The sequence below is a fragment of the Salmo trutta genome, chromosome 8 (assembly GCF_901001165.1).
Source record: "Salmo trutta chromosome 8, fSalTru1.1, whole genome shotgun sequence".
NCBI lineage: Eukaryota > Metazoa > Chordata > Actinopteri > Salmoniformes > Salmonidae > Salmo > Salmo trutta.
In genome coordinates, this window is record NC_042964.1 from 7,707,078 (window position 1) to 7,719,297 (window position 12,220).

Below are 12,220 nucleotides of genomic sequence, written 5' to 3' on the forward strand. Positions count from 1 at the left end.
CTTTTCAAACAGGTTTTACACTAAAAGGGCATTATCTTATCACAATTTCACAATGTTATTTCAACCTCCATAGTATGAAAATATATATAAGAAAAATAAAAAATATATATTTTTGGACTGCACTGGGCCTTTAAGACATACTATAACAATGGATGAATGGAAATTGCATATCTGTGTTTACGTGTAGATAAGAATGTAAAGAAAATGGCAGAAATGAACAAACTCAGGTTGACAGGGTTTGTTGAAGTATCTCACTGCTACCTATTCTTGGTCATGAATATTTACTAATGAACCAGTAACTTAGCATTTTCTTTTCAACGTCCCCAAACCCGTGTTTTAGCATCTCATTCATGTTTTCCTGTCTTCTTCCAGTAACTATTGGAGCCGTGGCCCATTCCGACATAATTCCCATCCCCTCTATGAGTCCCAGCCATTGTGCTTTGTTTTGCCTTCTTTATTTTTGGGCGATGGAGGGAGAGAGAGAGAGAGGGGAGAGGGAGGGAGAGAGAGAGGGAGGGAAGGAGGGAGATGGAGACAGAGAGGAGTGGGACTTTGGACAATAACATCACAAACACACAGGATGGGATGAAAGGAATGAAGAAGAGAGTAGGACAGAAAACAGAGAGAGAGAGAGGGAGAGAGACAGTGAAGGGGGAATAGAGATAGAGGGAAGGAGAAAAACAGAGGGAGAATAAGTGGTGTTGCCATGCTTTATGGTGTCCTCACATAAACACGTAGACTATTCCTACGGGTGAGAAAACCAGTCAATACAACTCAATACGCCTAAGTAGCACAGTTTGACTGTAGAGACTTGGATACAGTGACAGGAAAAAACATCTCCCCAATACCTCTATCCCCTTGATTGTACCCCCTCACCACTCGCTCCTTCACCCCCTGCCAATCACAATTACTTTGGTGCAAGCCTCCAGCATTCCCCTCACACACCGGCAACTAACCCTATCTCCCCTCCTCCCCCTCTCCCCAAACATATCCCTGCCCCGCTGCGGCCATCAGATGGGAACAATAATGAAGAGATCATTAGTTTGCCCCAAACGAGGCACCGGGCAGACAGGAGGGGGGCTTTATTGCATGCCGGCGTGTTGTGTTGTGTCCGTGGAGTAATTAATTAATGGACTAGGCTAATACAGTTTCTTAATTAGCACCACATGAAAATAGATTGGGGGAGGGTGGTGTAGGGAGGGTGGGTATTGCTGGCTGTGTGGGTGGGTGGTGTAGGGAGGGTGGGTATCGCCGGCTGTGTGGGTGGTGTAGGGAGGGTGGGTATCGCCGGCTGTGTGGGGGGTGGTGGTGGGTGAATGGTGGTGGTAGTGGGTGGTAATAGATGGTGGATGGTAGATGGTGGTGGGTGGGTACTGCCGGAATGTGTGGGTGGAGGTGGTGGTGTTGGTAGTGGGTGGTTATGGATGGTGGGTGGTGATGTTGGATGGTGGTGGTGGAGGTGGATGGTATTGGTGGTTTGTGGGTGGTGGTGGTGAGTTGTGGGTGGATGGTGGTTCTGGTGGAGGTGTTGATGTTGGTGGTGGGTGGTTTTGGTTGGTGTGGGATGGTGGGTGGTGGGTGTTGAAGGGTGGTAGTGGATGTTGTTGCCAGGGGGTTAGAATGCTTAAACGACCATGGAGATTAACAGAACAGTTCCTCAATATGTTACCAGACTTGAAGACATAGAGGAAATATGGGTCAGAAGCTGCTGCTCAAATCAGCATAAATCTATAGTGCTGCACTGCTGCGTTTTCAAAGGGACTCCTTGCACTCATGAAGAGGTACAGTACATAGTCCGAACGAGATACAGCGTGAAGCTTCTTTTGAACACTCCATCAGTAACGGATGTGCTTGCCTACATCTCCCACAATTCATTGAACTGAGACTATGTTGAAACATGCATTTGTTGGATGAGGTTGTAAAACATGCTTTACTGTGACTTAAATCCCAGGAGTTTTTTTAGGTTTTAATCTACAATGGATTCTTAGAAAAAAACCTTTTGTTTTCCTGGGTTTATTAGTAGATAGTTTGAGTTAAAGGTAATAGACAGCATGTTATAATCCATTTAGAGATGTCGGTGGCTGGCAGGCAGCAGCTGTAGTCTGTGCTTTGCTAAAGACTTGCACTCTCTGGTTGCTTTTTCCCTGTGGATCCTAATTTTATTGCTGATTTCTATTGGCAGGAGTTAGTGTTTTTTGAGTGGCTGTGTGTGTGTGTCTGTGTGTGTGTGCGTGTCTGTGTGTGTGTGTGTGTGTGTCTGTGTGTGTGTGTGCGTGTGTGTGTGTGTGTGTATTGCCTTGAAGTCTTATCGGCACATACAGAGAGGAGAGGAAGTCTGATTTGTTGAGACCAGATAAACAGACACAGAGATGAACAATACCATCTCTCCAATTCTTGTTTGCGTATTGGGCTTCGTCGTGCAGGACAACAAACCACGTGGGTCAAAGGGACCGGTACACATGACAGGTAGATCTGATTCAGTTTATACTGTATAAGACTTTCAGCACAGGAAACAACGAGATAGAGCTAGGTATAGTTCCTAGATAAGAGCCAATGGGAATCCATGTCTGTCTCCCTTTGGGCGACACCCCCACACTGATGGAACTGACCTTGTTAATGTGTTGTCATTTATTGTTGTTGTTTAAACGACTCCTTTTTTCACTGTCTTTTAGCCCTCACCTGTTCCGTCAAACAGAAGCTTAAGATAGGAAACGTGTGTGTGTGTGTGTGTGTGTGTGTGTGTGTGTGTGTGTGTGTGTGTGCGCGTGTGTGCTTGTACAGAAAAGCGAATGCACTCTAGTCTTCTTTATTAATTATGTATACAACTCTCATCCACGTCTTATCTAGATGGAGCCAATTAACAATGGTACAGAATTGTAATTACACAGAAGTTATCACAGATCATTCCATCCCTCTCTCTATCTCTATTTGTCTATCTATCCCTCCATCTCTCCTTTACCCTCCTCTTTCCATCTCCGTCTCTCCCTATCTCTACCTCTTTGTCTCCTGTTAGGAACCGGCTCGTAGCCCGTAACAAAGAAGGAAACAACGTGGAGATAACGGAAGAACAAAAATATATTTATTAAATAAAGTCAACTACATCCAGGTAACAATGGAATGTGTAGTCAGTAGTCAGTAGTGTAAGTGAATGGATGACTGCATAGACGGTGATAATGAGGTACCAAAACAAATGAACACAAAGAAACCCCCAAAATGCCACAACCAAAAAACAACAGTGTGTCAGCGTGGAAAGTCTCTTCAATGAGTGGGGGAGAGGTGTATTTATCCCCGGGACACACCCGAGCCCAGGTGTGTCCCATTTCGCTGACGACCCTCCCAGCTCTATCCACCGACATCCTATTAAGGAAAACAAGAGCAAAGAGAAAGAATTCGGCAGATAGAGTGGGAATCCAATCCGTTCTTGTAATTGTCAGCTTCTAGATGTTTCCTTCTGTGGAGAGCCAATATAAAAGTAAGGCATTGTAAAGCAAAGAAAGGCATATGGTACATTCTTCTCCAAGCATTTCTTTGTCTGACTGGTCAATTGTCTCAATTTCAGGGAAATTATTCAGAATGGCCATGTCCCCAGAGTGTGGGGGACTTGTTATTGTTGTGTCAACAAGCCAACCAACCAACCAGCCAACCAGCCAGCCAACCAGCCAACCAACCAGCCAACCAGCCAAGCAGCCAACCAGGCAACCAAGCAGCCAACCAGGCAACCAGCCAGCCAGCCAACCAGCCTGCCAACCAGCCAGCCAAACAGCCAACCAGCCAGCCAGCCAGCCAACTAACCAGCCAACCAGCCAGCCAGCCAACCAGCCAACCAGCCAGCCAACTAACCAGCCAACCAGCCAACTAACCAGCCAACTAACCAGCCAACTAACCAGCCAACCAACCAGCCAACTAACCAACCAGCCAACTAACCAACCAGCCAACCAGCCAACCAACTAGCCAACTAACCAACCAGCCAACTAACCAGCCAACTAACCAGCCAACCAACCAGCCAACTAACCAACCAGCCAACTAACCAACCAGCCAACCAGCCAACTAACCAGACAATCAGCCAACTAACCAGCCAACTAACCAACCAAACAGCAAACTAACCAGCCAACCAGCCAACTAACCAACCAACCAACTAACTAACCAGCCAACTAGCCAACTAACCAACCAGCCAACTAACCAACCAGCCAACCAACCAACTAACCAGCCAGCCAACCAGCCAACTAACCTGCCAACCAGCCAACTAACCAACCTGCCAACCAGCCAACTAACCAACCAGCCAACCAGCGAACTAACCAGCCAACCAGCCAACTAACCAGCCAACCAGCCAACTAACCAACCAGCCAACTAACCAGCCAACCAGCCAACTAACCAACCAGACAACTAACCAGCCAACCAACCAGCCAACTAACTAGCCAACCAACCAGCCAGCCAACCAGCCAACCAGCCAGCCAACTAACCAGCCAACCAGCCAACTAACCAGCCAACCAGCCAACTAACCAGCCAACTAACCAGCCAACCAACCAGCCAACTAACCAACCAGCCAACTAACCAACCAGCCAACCAGCCAACCAACCAGCCAACTAACCAACCAGCCAACTAACCAGCCAACCAACCAGCCAACTAACCAACCAGCCAACTAACCAACCAGCCAACCACCTCTGTGAATGTGTTGATAGCTGAAGATGGAAGTTGTCGTTGGACCATGCATGCAGCTCTCTGCAAAACAACACTCCGGTAGTCTCTTTGAAGTAACCCACCGGATAATCATAGGGCTGAAAAAAACATCATCAACAACAGAGAGCTTTGTCTCCGGTCTGTGAGACAGAGTGTTAAACATGCTCCCCTGGTTGCATTATAAAACTACAGAGATAAACAAGGAAGTGGCGAGATTTGATGGATAGCAGCAACAATCAGGTGTCTCTGATTAGACTCAAATACAAATTTGGGAGCGGAAAGTGTTTCTTGGCTTTGTTAATTTGCAAATTATGTTCACAAAGCCCTCCTCTTTACTTTTACCCCCCCCCTCTCTCAATTAAATTTAGTTCAATTCAATGGGCTTTATTGGCATGGGAAACAAATGTTAACATTGCCAAAGCAAGTGAAGTAGATAATATACAAAAGTGAAATAAACATTAAAAATGAACAGTAAACGTTACACTCACAGAAGTACCGGGAGTTCTCTCTCTCTCCTTTCCTCTCTGAAGTGTACTCCTATTTCATGAAGTAGAAACAGCACACAGACGCTGAGGGAGATGTGCTCTGTTGATGCACTGTACAGACAGTAGTTATTACCTGATTGGTGGGTTGCGAGGTTTAGTTCCTGTTTTGAGCCACTCGGTGAGGGTTGTCATACACAGGAAAGTGGTGACAGAGAGAGGTGGTTGATGGTCCCTGTGGGAGGAGAGGAGGTAGGGACTCACTCAGCGACGCCAGGCGAACACTTCCTAAAATAGCTCTGTGTACTGACAGGACAATGATAGGGCTGTGTGTGTGTGGTGTGTGTGTGTGTGTGTGTGTGTGTGTGTGGTGTGTGTGTGTGTGTGTGTGTGTGTGTGTGTGTGTGTGTGTGTGTGTGTGTGTGTGTGTGTTTGTGTGTGTCTGCCTGCTGTGAAATCTTAATAACAGCAGCTCTACCATCCCTACCCTACCATTAGCAATCTCTACAGTCACAAGGACTCACTAAATAATAACAACAAGACAGAGAGAGAGAGAGAGAGAGAGAGAGAGAGAGAGAGGAAAAACTGAGAGAGAAAGCTAGGGCAATTCTTTCAGACATACTCTGTCCAAGTAATGAAAATGTGAGCAGGCACAGAGGCAAGCATACAGGGAGGAGTCGATATACAAAACTACATGTCAGCTGCTGCTGTGTAGATCTCTGAGATACACATTCTCACCTGTACTAGACAGAGAGAGAAGAGGGAGGGAGGAGTGAGAGGTGGAAGAGAGGGTGGAAAAGAGAGGGGGAAGTAGGAGAGGGAAGAGAGGGGGAAGAGGAAGGTGGAGAGAGTGGGGGAAGAAGGAGGGTGAGAGAGAGGGTGGAAGAGAGAGGGTGGAAGAGAGAGGGTGGAAGAGAGAGGGTGGAATAGAGGGGGAAGTGGGAGGGGGAAATAGGAGAGGGAAGAGAGGGGGAAGAGGAAGGTGGAGAGAGTGGGGGAAGAAGGAGGGTGAGAGAGAGGGGGAAGAGGGAGGGGGACGTGAGAGGGGAGAGAGAAGGGGATACATAAAGCTGAGGGCAAAGAGAGAGGGGTAAAGTTTTGTGACCTTAAACATGCTCAGTTAATGCTTGGCCAATCGAAGGTGGGCTAAGGCAAGCCAGGACCCTTTCCCAGAATGCTTTACCAGTGACATAATCAGATGATATGGTACAGGCTATTGTGAAACTACCTTGTTTCTATTCCAACATAATTGAGTAATTGACTGAGACTACTTTTGTGTGCCTGGGAGTGAATTGTCATTGTGGATAATCTGTTTTGTCCTGTTTGTATTGACACTTTACCCACCGCTGGTACTCTGTGAGAGAAAATAGCAACTCATATTGATCATGAATCACGGCTATAGGCATTGCGATTAATCTCTGTTAAGCTAAAGTTCTGCAAAGATCTGGGTACTTTGATGCAGAATGCAAGAATTGTCACTTTTAGTTTAGTTGTTAGATTAGTGATTGTTTGTGAATAGAGATAAACCTTGATTTTCATCAGTTGTTAAAGTGCATTTATGTTGGCAGCACTTGACTCTTTTTTACAAAGACAATTTAGTTTTTGGAGAGGAGAGGAATGGAGGATGGGCTCTCTGGGAAGCCCTAACAGAAGCCTGTATATAACCATGTTATCATTACTCATAGACTCAGTACTGGAACCTCTTGTATATAGTCAGGTTATCATTACTCATAGACTCAGTACTGGAACCTCTTGTATATAGTCAGGTTATCATTACTCATAGACTCAGTACTGGAACCTCTTGTATATAGTCAGGTTATCATTACTCATAGACTCAGTACTGGAACCTCTTGTATATAGTCAGGTTATCATTACTCATAGACTCAGTACTGGAACCCCTTGTATATAGTCAGGTCTCATTACTCATAGACTCAGTACTGGAACCCTCTTGTATATAGTCAGGTTATCATCACTCATAGACTCAGTACTGGAACCCCTTGTATATAGTCAGGTTATCATTACTCATAGACTCAGTACTGGAACCTCTTGTATATAGTCAGGTTATCATTACTCATAGACTCAGTACTGGAACCCCTTGTATATAGTCAGGTTATCATTACTCATAGACTCAGTACTGGAACCTCTTGTATATAGTCAGGTATCATACTCATAGACTCAGTACTGGACCTCTTGATATAGTCAGGTTATCATTACTCATAGACTCAGTACTGGAACCTCTTGTATATAGTCAGGTTATCATTACTCATAGACTCAGTACTGGAACCTCTTGTATATAGTCAGGTTATCATTACTCATAGACTCAGTACTGGAACCTCTGTATATAGTCAGGTTATCATACTCATAGACTCAGTACTGGAACTCTTGTATATAGTCAGGTTATCATTACTCATAGACTCAGTACTGGAACCTCTTGTATATAGTCAGGTTATTCATTATCATATGACTCAGTACTGGAACCTCTTGTATATAGTCAGGTTATCATTACTCATTAGACTCAGTACTGGAACTCTTGTATATAGTCAGGTTATCATTACTCATAGACTCAGTACTGGAACCCTCTTGTATATAACCATGTTATCATTACTCATAGACTCAGTACTGGAACCTCTTGTATATAGTCAGGTTATCATTACTATAGACCTCAGTACTGGAACCTCTTGTATATTAAGGTGTATCATTACTCATAGACTCAGCACTTGGAACCTCTTGTATATAGTCAGGTTATCATTACTCATAGACTCAGTACTGGCAACCTCTTGTATATAGTCAGTTTATCATTACTCATAGACTCAGTACTGGAACCTCTTGTATATATAGGTCAGGTATCATTACTCATAGACTCAGTACTGGAACCCTTGTATATAGTCAGGTTATCATTACTCATAGACTCAGTACTGGAACCTCTTGTATATAGTCAGGTTATCATTACTCATAGACTCAGTACTGGAACCTCTTGTATATAGTCAGGTTATCATTACTCATAGACTCAGTACTGGAACCTCTTGTATATAGTCAGGTTATCATTACTCATAGACTCAGTACTGGAACCTCTTGTATATAGTCAGGTTATCATTACTCATAGACTCAGCACTGGAACCTCTTGTATATAGTCAGGTTATCATTACTCATAGACTCAGTACTGGAACCTCTTGTATATAGTCAGGTTATCATTACTCATTGTTTATCTATTAATGCTTGTATTATTACGTGTTTTACTTTTCTATTATTTCTCTAAATCATTCTTGTTAGCATTGTAGCTAGCTACTGTATCAGGTTAACACTGTGCACTTCCTTAGCATTGTCGCTAACTGTCACAGCTCTACAACACGGTCCTACATGTACCTCAGCGCTAAGTTGCTAACACTCGGCTACAGTCCTCTTTAAGGGATTCCTAATAACACACTCTAGCCATCCCTCTTAATCCATTCTGACTGGTAGGTGCGCTCATGTGGAAGATAAAATGGCTGTGTCTCCAGAGACTGTGATCGTTTTATTTCCCCTCTAAGAGTAATGTGTAATTACTGGGTTCTGTGGCTTTGTCTCTGTTAACCTGGTCTGCCCCTGGCCTTGGAGACGGCCGTCTATATTCTATCTGATATTTCTGAGAGAGAAGGGACTCAGAGTTAAGGTTGGTGTGAGAGCACAGAGGGCTATAAGTATGTGTGTGACTGTGACTATGTTAGGTGATATGTTTGTTAGTCAGATATAACCTTCAATCGTTGTTCAGCCAATTGGAACAGGTCTGATGTGAGGCTGGGTGCTGCTGGCGTCTTGTCTTGCTGTTAAGACTGGAGAGAATGCTGCTTTTGTGGAGCAGGTTTGAATACACACATTCATACGCACTCACTGACACGGATGGCAGCACACAAAGTCTCTATCTCTTACACACACACACACACACACACACACACACACACACACACACACACACACACACACACACACACACACACACACACACACACACACACACACACACACGCTGCTGTGTTCAAGCAGGTTTTTAAAAGACCAAAGGGTTTAATCTGCTTTGTGTTTTCATTTTTGCCATTGAAAAAATATTGCGATACTAGTATCGTCACAGCATGCTAATGTTGGTAGACCCAGTGTACAGCAGTATTTTTACACTAGGCACTTTAATCTTGTTAAACCCAATGATGTATATAAACCCTGGATTGCTGAAGCTATCTATTGGCCATTAAGAGACTTTGAAGCCACCTGTCTGCCATTTTGGCACTCCCTAGTAGAAGTTCTCCATCGGAATGAATGAGATTCTACAGTAGTTAAATTAAATGTTTCAAGGACGAAATTTATGTGTATTTAAGTATTTTTTGTTGTAGTGGAGACATCAGTAAAATTCCCCAAATTATACTTGAAGGAAAAATGTTAATACATTTGTTCATGTTATTTAGCTAACATCATAAAACATTAAAAAAATGAACACAATATCATAAAAGTATGCATTAGGCTGTCTGTAATAGAATACATTTGGCAAAAACAAATGTAGACGTCATCCACCTCTGGCCTGCTCGCCTCCCTACCTCTGAGGAAGCACAGTTCCCGCTCAGCCCAGTCAAAACTGTTCGCCGCTCTGGCACCCCAATGGTGGAACAAGCTCGCTCACGATGCCAGGACAGCGGAGTCAATCACCACCTTCCGGAGACACCTGAAACCCCACCTCTTTAAGGAATACCTGGGATAGGATAAAGTAATCCTTCTAACCCCCCCCCCTTTAAAAGATTTAGATGCACTATTGTAAAGTGGTTGTTCTACTGGATATTATAGGTGAATGCACCAATTTGTAAGTCGCTCTGGATAAGAGCGTCTGCTAAATGACTTAAATGTTAAATGTTAAATGTTAAATGTTAATAAATGCATTTCTATAATTTTACAAAATCATTTTCACAATGGCGGGTGAGTGCCAAGAGGGAGGCTCGGTGGCTTCAACACAACGCCCCCTGTCAGTCATCTAGTGTACATAAATCATTGGTTTAACCGGACATTATTAACTTTGCATGACTGCACTTTTGAGGAATTTACACACACACAGACACTCACTGCACACATCCAAAAACGTGCACGAGCACACACACATTCCTTTCTGAAAATCTGAGATGGAACCGTTCCAACCGTTCGAAGACAGACAGGGATTCACTCAACCAATCACAATAGCCACCGCTGAGTCCGACGCTTGTGAATTCATCATAATTAACCAATCACACTTAACATGGCAGTTGTTTTAGAAACAACCCAATAATCAATACAATACCTTCAACTCACCAAGTTCTTTTTCCCAAGACCACATCCAGGCACAACTGAATGCTTCCCTTAATGAACCTAGTACATTCTGATACTCTGTCCAACTACTCCACAATTCCATCACTAAATTAGATTTGGCATTAATAGGGCCACTTAAGCTTCCATTCAATACCACAGGCAGGCACCTGTAATTTAAGTCAGGGCCATTTCTTCTACATTGATCAGTGGATGTCAACCGGACACAAATTGAACCAGGCGGTCTCAGTCACGACGCGATCCAATATTCACTTTGCAATTTTTTGTTGTTTTGCCAAAATGCAGTCTGAAAAAGATTTTTTTTCATGCTATATTAATAGTGAATATAGCAGTTATATGATGAGGGATTAACAGTCCGACCTTTTTCAGTGTCAATAATTACATTTTGCCCATGTTCGTGATGAAGAATGTTAAGCTCACTGGTTTGAGACCACTAAATCAGCCTGATCCGCTAAATAGTGCTGCTAATAACTGTGATTGAAGAAAAATTGTTCAGAGGTTAAATTATTTAAAAATCTATGTTCATTATCATATCTACAAACTCTCTACGTGGTTTTAGTCATTTAAATTCAGACTGGAGTATTTTTTTATATAAAAAAATATGTACTCAGACACTCATGAGCCATTAGAATCCTTTGGGTCGCAATCCACCAGTTGAAATCGCTGTTCAAGATTATACTGAAGCCTCTCTGTTCTAGATTATACTGAAGAACCTCTGTTCTAGATTATACTGAAGCCTCTCTGTTCTAGATTATACTGAAGCCTCTCTGTTCTAGATTATACTGAAGCCTCTCTGTTCTAGATTATACTGAAGAACCTCTGTTCTAGATTATACTGAAGCCTCTCTGTTCTAGATTATACTGAAGCCTCTGTTCTAGATTATACTGAAGAACCTCTGTTCTAGATTATACTGAAGCCTCTCTGTTCTAGATTATACTGAAGAACCTCTGTTCTAGATTATACTGAAGCCTCTCTGTTCTAGATTATACTGAAGCCTCTCTGTTCTAGATTATACTGAAGAACCTCTGTTCTAGATTATACTGAAGCCTCTCTGTTCTAGATTATACTGAAGCCTCTCTGTTCTAGATTATACTGAAGCCTCTCTGTTCTAGATGACACTGAAGCCTTTCTGTTCTAGATTATACTGAAGCCTCTCTGTTCTAGATTATACTGAAGAACCTCTGTTCTAGATTATACTAAAGCCTCTCTGTTCTAGATTATACTGAAGCCTCTCTGTTCTAGATTATACTGAAGCCTGTCTGTTCTAGATTATACTGAAGAACCTCTGTTCTAGATTATACTGAATAACCTCTGTTCTAGATTATACTGAAGCCTCTCTGTTCTAGATTATACTGAAGCCTCTCTGTTCTAGATTATACTGAAGCCTCTCTGTTCTAGATTATACTGAAGCCTCTCTGTTCTAGATTATACTGAAGCCTCTCTGTTCTGGATTATACTCAAGCCTCTCTGTTCTAGATTATACTGAAGCCTCTCTGTTCTAGATTATACTGAAGCCTCTCTGTTCTAGATTACACTGAAGCCTCTCTGTTCTAGATTATACTGAAGAACCTCTGTTCTAGATTGTACTGAAGCCTCTCTGTTCTAGATTATACTGAAGCCTCTCTGTTCTAGATTATACTGAAGCCTCTCTGTTCTAGATTATACTGAAGCCTCTCTGTTCTAGATTACACTGAAGCCTCTCTGTTCTAGATTATACTGAAGAACCTCTGTTCTAGATTATACTG

At 43.0% G+C, this 12,220-nt stretch overlaps 1 protein-coding gene and 1 long non-coding RNA gene across 2 annotated transcripts in view; one reads left to right on the plus strand and one right to left on the minus strand.

The window, feature by feature from the left end:
* Nucleotides 1-12,220, plus strand: part of LOC115198125 (VPS10 domain-containing receptor SorCS1-like) — a 177,241-nt gene that overhangs the window by 53,064 nt on the left and 111,957 nt on the right. The gene's annotated exons all lie outside the window — the stretch shown is intronic.
* On the minus strand, nt 3,058-5,959 carry LOC115198126 (uncharacterized). The gene is made up of 2 exons (XR_003879179.1): nt 5,166-5,959; nt 3,058-3,451 (listed from the first exon to the last, which is right to left on the minus strand). It is a non-coding gene; the product is annotated as an uncharacterized LOC115198126 (long non-coding RNA).